This window comes from Microtus ochrogaster, chromosome X (assembly GCF_000317375.1).
Source record: "Microtus ochrogaster isolate Prairie Vole_2 chromosome X, MicOch1.0, whole genome shotgun sequence".
In the NCBI taxonomy this organism is placed as follows: domain Eukaryota; kingdom Metazoa; phylum Chordata; class Mammalia; order Rodentia; family Cricetidae; genus Microtus; species Microtus ochrogaster.
In genome coordinates, this window is record NC_022026.1 from 18164363 (window position 1) to 18171240 (window position 6878).

The window sequence follows — 6878 nt, forward strand, 5'->3', positions numbered from 1 at the left end:
AAAAAAAAAGAATAAAAAATATTAAAGCTCTGAGTGATTATCTAGAAGAAGCTGTGGGACAGGTTGGGACAGAGAGATTTCTATTTACAGTTTTTTTTTTTTTTTTTTTGTAAATCCTTCCCCATTTCTTCTTTCTGGTCTCTTGTACTCTGCTATTCTCCTACATCCTCCTCTTTTCTTCTGTGTTTATCCCCTCACCACTCCTAAAAGAGCCCTTCCCTTTTTATTTACCTGATCAGAGCATACTCTGATATTCTCCTCTCTTTTATCCACAATCCCAGTAACATCCAATTACATTTTACTTTCTTGGTTTCTGTAGTTATTCCATGCTAAACATTCACATCTGAAGGTTTGAAGCTATGAGCCTCCAATAAGAGAAAACATGTGGTATTTGTCTTTCTAGGCTTGGGTTATCTCACTAAATATGATCTTTTCTGCTTCTAACTATTTAATTGCAGACTTCATGATTTCATTTTTTCCCACAACTGAATATTATTCAAAACCACAATTTCATTATCTGTTCATCTACAGTCACTTCTTAAAATTTTATAATTGCCCTGTGTGTATGATGTTTCCTTGTGTGAGTGTTTGTAGGTAGGCTATGGCTACCATGTGCTTGTAAAGATCAGAGGAAAATCTTGTATCAATTTTTGTGTTTCTACATTGTTTGAGTTTTTTTATTGTTCAGTTCTGAGTACTCCAGAATAGCTGGTCCATAGTTTCTGATGAGACTCTTGTCTCGTTTTCAAGTGTCCTAGTAGACTTACTCTGGGACTGCACATGCTTATATCTATATGTGACTTTAATGTAGGTTCTGAGAGTTCAAACTCAGGTTTCATGGCTTGCCCAGCAAGCACTTTACCAACTTAGCTGTTTTCTCATAACGTAAATGAGGTTTCACTGATGTTGTTCATATTAAAATATTTTATGCCACAGAAAAATTAAGAAGTCTAACATATATACATGTGTGAGTGTGTGTTTACATGCATGTGCATTTATATTTCCCCTTTTTGTGTGAGTTGTGATATTTTTGTTGCCTAAGTTGTATTCCAAAAAGTTATGCTTCTTTTTCAGCTTTTCAAAAAGCAGTGATTATAGGAATGTGCCGTCACATCTGCATTAGAAATGCTGATAAAGATATAAAACAAACTTAGAATAGTTCTAATATTTTTGTGAAGTAATTCCTCCTCTGGCAACAGAGATTCCCATATTATTTTTAGAAATGAATATAAAGACTATTCAGTCTTTGATCCCCCTAGTTCAGTTTCTGCGTAGTATGTGCTTCTGCTAGGTTTAGAAATTCATTTCTGAATCACTTTTGATGATCTCTTTTCTCATTACTCTAGATGTCTTTTGTCATGCAATCAGATATTCTTGGTTAACTGAAAGTCATTTCTTTCCAGCTGTATGAAATTGCTATTCATCCCAGCAAAACTGATGTGTGTCTGGACCTCAGAAAAGAGGTGTATATGGAAGCCCACACACACCATGAGTGAAGGACAATGTTATAGAGAACAGAGTTGGAGATGCACCTCTTTATTACTTCGATTTTGAAAACTGTAGTAAAGGAATAAGCAGTGATACATATTTGAATGTGTTTTACATAGAGAGGTATAACAGTGCTCGGCAAAGCTAAATAAATTTCCAACTTTACTTTGATTTTAGAATTAACTTCCATCAGCACTGAAAACGGATTTAAAAATCTTGTGGCAAAAAAAGTTTATCATTGAATGAATTAAAAAAGAAACATAAAACTTTGAAGAATCTGAGCTTCTATGTAAAAATCAAAACCCATCATTTAAATAACATTTTATAACAGCACCCTCCAGTTCTGTATACTCAGAAGAAAAGGAAATATTGTTCTTAGGTTAAAATGAATGGATATCAATAACGGAGAATCTTCAACTTATGAAAAAATTGAGTAAACTTCATCTTGATTTGCTTGGCAGCTCATACTTAATACAAATATGATATGTATTGGATATATACCATCTATTACTAGAACGTTTAATAAAAGTAGTGCTGCATTTAAGCACACCAGTAAGTATTTTGTTGTTTTTGGCTGAGTTTAAGGATGTGAAGAATTTCAAAGCAACTTAGGTAACAACCATTTAAGAATATGGTAGGACATCTTAGTCTTCTGACAGAAGCTTTGCTCATATTTTGAATTTGAATTTTATTCATTTCAACTCAAAACAAATTGATAAACGTAAGAAATATGGATATGATAAGGAAAGGGTAAAATTACAAGTGAGTATATTTCTGATAAGGCAAGACTTTTGGTCTTTTTGTTATTGCTGTCATTATGAACATGTTTGGTGCAGTTTTTTTTTATATGGAAACATCAACTTTATTTTTCTTCTAGCTTCTAAAGTGAAAGACTTCCTTGACTTTAAAAGGAATCCTATGGAATTTCAATTATTTTGGTGATTTGAGTATATCCTGTTTTCAGTTAAGAACATGTATTAATAGCTGGGTGACGGTGATGCACCCCTTTAATCCCACCACTTGGAATACAGAGGCAGTGGATATCTATGAGTATGAAATCAGCCTGGTCTACAGAGTGAGTTCCAGGAAAGGCTCCAAAGCTACAGAGAAACCTTGTTTCAAAGAACCAAAATAGCAAAAAAAGAAACTCATTAATAACAAAATTAATAATAGAATTTACTGTTTATATTGAGAAATATTAAAAGTAAATCATATTCTGGATGTTAAGGCAGGTATTGAGATCAGAATCTCTATATTTCTACTACCAAAGAACTAATTCTCGTAACAAAAGCCATTGGTGGTAGAAAAGGTGAGATAAATGCCTTTCTTTATACCTGGTGCAAGATAATGTGTACCACTAAAACCTAGGATCCCTGTATTCACATGTTCTCTTTCCCTGAATCAGAAACATTTTTCTTTCTAATTTCTTAAGTGATAGATTATCTGATTTTGTTGAACTTTTCACTATTGTTAGGTTCTCTGTAATAGGAGCAAGCACTTTTTAGCTGTTAAACCATATCTTTAGGCCCATGAAAAGGGTAGTTTTAGTTCAAGTGAAATTCATCTTTATCTTATTAAAAAATAATGGAAAATCATTAAAACCTTAATGGGGTTCTTTGTCCATGTTCATTAACTCATTTTCAATTTATATTCTACTATATGCAGCATTGAATCTTATTTTTGAGTTCTATACAATCCTTACTAGGTATATAATTCATAAATTTAAGTACAAGTATCTATTTTGTGCACATATCCAAATACCATTAATAGTTCAGATCTATAAGAATGACTATATGTTTTCTATATAATAAGGAATGATACCTTTCAAAGGATGCGTGGTAGACTAATTTGAAAATGATTACGTGAATCTCCATTTAAGAGGGTATGTCTTTTTGTGGAGGTGGGGATAGAACAGAGAACCATGAAAGTGCTACGCAAGTACTTGATTACAGAGCTACAATCCAAGTCCAGAATAATGTTTTGTGGATCATTATAAAAAAATAACAAAAAAGGTTCATCATCCTTAGCAATTAGGGAAATGAGATCAAAACAACTATAAGAATTCATCTATCCCAGTCAGACCGGCAAAGATGAAGAAAATAATTGGCAATAAATACTGGCAAGTGTATGAGAAAAAGTGAACTGACATTTATTATTGCTGGGATTGCGAAGTTGTTGATCTACTTTGGAAACAAGTGCAGAAAGCTTTCAAAAAGCTAAAAATAAATCCACCATATGACCCATATATAACACTCTTTGACATATGACCAAAGTACTGAATTTCCTACTGCACAGATCTTTGCTCAACCACATTCATTGTTACTCTATTCACAGCGACCAAGAAATGGAACCAACCTAAATCTTATTCAACCCATAAATGGATAACAAAAACATTGTTCATCAATACTGTGAAATATTCTTTATCTGTAAAGAAAAATGAAATCATGAACTTTGTAGGTAAGTGGATGGAATTAGATTATATTACAGTGAGAGAGGTAACCCAGACCCAGGCAGGGAAATTCTGCATGTTCTCTCTCATCTTAGGGAGGACAGGGTTTATTTGGATTACATGTTACAGTTCATTGATGGCAGTCAACAATGGAACTGAAAGCACAAACCTGGAAGCAGAAAATGATGTAAATATAATGAGTGAATACTACTTTCTAAATTGCCTGCATGGTTACACGTATCATAGGACCATATATACTTAATGATACTTTTATACATATAGTGATTTTCTATTTGTGTCTTAATAAATAAAGAGTTACTGAAGATCAGAGTGCGAATGGCCATACTAGTCATTCATACAGGCCAGGCCGTGGTGGCACAAACATTAATCCCATCGGACACACTAATTAACCATAGAGGTTGGGAGGTTGTGGTACATGCCTTTAATCCCAGCACTAGAGAGGAATATAAGGTGAAATGAAACAAGAACTTGTTCTTTTTACAGTCTGAAGATTGCATATAGGTAAGGACTTTCTAGGGGTTGACTGCTTTGCTTCTTTGATATTTCAGCTTGGACCCACATATCTGTTTCTTGATTTTTATTAGTCATTCTACATTTGGCACCCAATGACTGAAGTTACTACCCTACAGGCTAGGTTCTTTTCTTCTCTCCTGATGAACTTTCTCTGAACCCCTTTCTCAAGCTGCTGCCAAGCTATGTAGCTGACTTAAAATTCAGTCAGGCTTTTACTGTTCTGTGTAGCAACAATAAACCTCACATCTCATCATCATTGGTGGCAGATTTGGTTAGCAAATAGGAAATTCTTAAGGGAGGAATTAGTTAAAAGGAAAAGTTTTTTCCCACATTAAAAATTAAAAGACACAATTGTGATACAGAATGTTATGTCTCTATATGATTATGTAATGCATGGTTTAAAAATGGATCACCTAATGAAGAGTAAACAACTTAATGAGATTTACACACTATTAATTGCCATTTTTATAACCCTTGCTGTTGTTGTAATAATTATTGGTTTATCTCTTAAAAAGTTATTTGATTTGACTGCCAAGATATAGGCCTTAGAAAAACTTTTAAAAAATCATAGACATATTCAGATCCAGAAAAAGGAATTTAATGCAGAACCAATTTCAGCATTGCATTACATGTTTAGGGAGAGAAGTCTAATTTATTCAAACAACCAACCTTAATATATCCAGTTAAACTCATGGTCATTTTGTAAAGACTGAATAGACTTGGTTAAAGCTGTCTTAGAGCCTGGTCCACAATTACAGTGGAGTATTTGGTTCAGAGAAGAGGTTAAGACTATTGAATATGGATGTAAAGCTAGAGGTATGGAAATCTCCCAAGATAAACTTCTTGGAGTGGGATCTTATGCTACTATAGAAAGGCAATATTATATAATGACCATGACCCGGCTTTATGTCATGCTTTGAAAACTTGGGACATCATTGAAGCAGTAGGAAAAAAATTTGAGTCATTTATTAAAGTTATAAGGGCCACAAAGAAAGCTTTCAAGGATTTCTTATGAAGATTGACATCAGTGGTAAATAGAATGATACCAAATCAGAAGCTAGAAAAATAATAATAAAGTCTCTAGATTAAAAACTGTTATTGGGCCTTTGTTTCTATAGCCTGCCTGCAACAAGCAGGGTAGGCGCCTTGTTTGCAACCTGCCCATCCAGCACAGAGGCCTGATCTCTCGGCGACAGGAGACCCAGCATTGGGGTGAGTTTCTAGCCCTGCGGCGCCAGCCTGGGACGGGGAGCTCAGAGGTTCCTTGGCCCCCTAGCATTCCTGGGCAGAACCCTCCCCACTTCAGCCCCACCGCCCTCTTTCGGCACTTAACATCAACCAGCCCAGCCTGTCTGGGCACTGGGTCCGAATCCTCGGGACACCCAAGTGGGAGGGAGTTCCTTTGTTTCTATGGCCTGCCTGCAACAAGCAGGGTAGGCGCCTTGTTTGCAACCTGCCCATCCTTCACAGATGCCTGATCTCTTGGCGCCAGGAGACCCAGCGTTGGGGTGAGTTTCTGGCCCCGTGGCGCCAGCCTGGGGCGGGGAGCTCAGAGGTTCCTTGGCCCCCTAGCCTTCTTGGGCTCTCTGCAGGGCTTCTACTCCATCCATACTGCCTCTTTCTTCCTAGACCACCCAGCTTCCATCCAGAACCCTCCCCACTTCAGCCCCACAGCCCTCTTTCGGCACATAACATCAACCAGCCCAGCCTGTCTGGGCACTGGGTCCGAATCCTTGGGGCACCCAAGCAGGAGGGAGTGCCTTTGTTTCTATAGCCTGCCTGCAACAAGCAGGGTAGGCGCCTTGTATGCGACCTGCCCAACCAGCACGGAGGCCTGCTCTCTCGGCGCCAGGAGACCTAGCCTTGGGGAGAGCCAACATTGGGGAGAGCCAGTGTTGGGTAGGCAAGGAGACCTGATCCGGGAAAAGAAGATCTGTAAGGGAGCATTTGGAAGAAGAGATGGGCAGACGCCAAGGCAAGAATTCACCCAACAAGCTGAAAAGCAACATGAAGCCACCAGAAACCAGCAACCTCACAACGGGAGGACATGAACACCTTAATCAAGAAGAAGGAGAAAAGATGGACTTCATGAAAGTCATTGACGCCCTTAAACAGCATGTAAAAAATGCCCTTACAAAAATGGATGAGGAATATAACAGAAAGTGTGAAGAATTGAATAAATCAGTGAATGATACCCTAGAAAACCAAGGAAAAACAATCAAACAGATAATGGAAACAGTTCAAGACTTGAAAACTGAAATAGAGGCAAAGAAGAAAACACAAACAGAGGGCTGGCTGGACATGGAAAATTTATGTAAACAAACAGAGTCTACAGAAACAAGCATAAACAACAGAATACAAGAGTTAGAAGAAAGAATATCAGATTCTGAAGATACCATAGAGAAAA